Genomic DNA, 863 nt, shown 5'->3' with positions numbered 1-863 from the left:
GAAAACAATGCTTAAGATCACGCTCAGGTTTGCTCAATAAACATGACTTTACACACTGTACACAATACCACTATTCTTTCCTTATCAGTATGGAAATCCAGCTAGTCTTCCATTCTTTAGAGATAGACACATTTTCCAGTGCATAGTTAACTCGAAATTCATCATTCATTAACATTCTCCAGTAACATCTCAATTATTTTCTTGGGGAAAAAGAAAGAAGAGAAAAAGAAACAAGCCATCTACAATGCAATGAATCAGATTGTTACACGTTATATATTTCTAGATAAATGTCAATGAATATTTCTGTAACTTTCTTCCCAGTTATTAAAATCTTATTATTGCTGTTATTACTAATATTAAATCTGTGGAGAGGAAAAAAACAGTCTGTCGTTAAGATCAAAATTTCTTAAGGGGCATATTCATTAACAATAATTTCAATAATTAGATCACACCAAAGTTTGCAGAAATTCTATCCTGCAAGAGCATCAATGACATAATTTTGTGACAGATAAAAATCAAAATCTTTCCATCTGAATGCCTGAACTCCCGCTCAAGTAAAAAAAAACATTGTCATGAACACAAAACACTAAGAAATAGCATTATCTTAATGTAGGATTGTACATTTTTCTTTTGCATATACCTTGACTGTATTCATAACACACATATGGGAGAAAAACAGCAAACAAACAAGGTTGGATAAATCTGCAAGATTTCCATTTCCTGGTTACCAAAGAATCAGTTGCAAGCTGTATTCGACACCACATTACTCACACAACATCTGCAGAGGCAGGTATGTTTTCAAAGTGGAAGAAGCAGTGACCACATAGAGTGGGAAACACCCATTTAGGCAGCACAGACCTTGT

This window comes from Nestor notabilis, unplaced genomic scaffold (genome assembly GCF_000696875.1).
Source record: "Nestor notabilis isolate BGI_N333 unplaced genomic scaffold, ASM69687v1 scaffold12218, whole genome shotgun sequence".
In the NCBI taxonomy this organism is placed as follows: domain Eukaryota; kingdom Metazoa; phylum Chordata; class Aves; order Psittaciformes; family Psittacidae; genus Nestor; species Nestor notabilis.
This window is presented reverse-complemented; position numbering follows the sequence as displayed.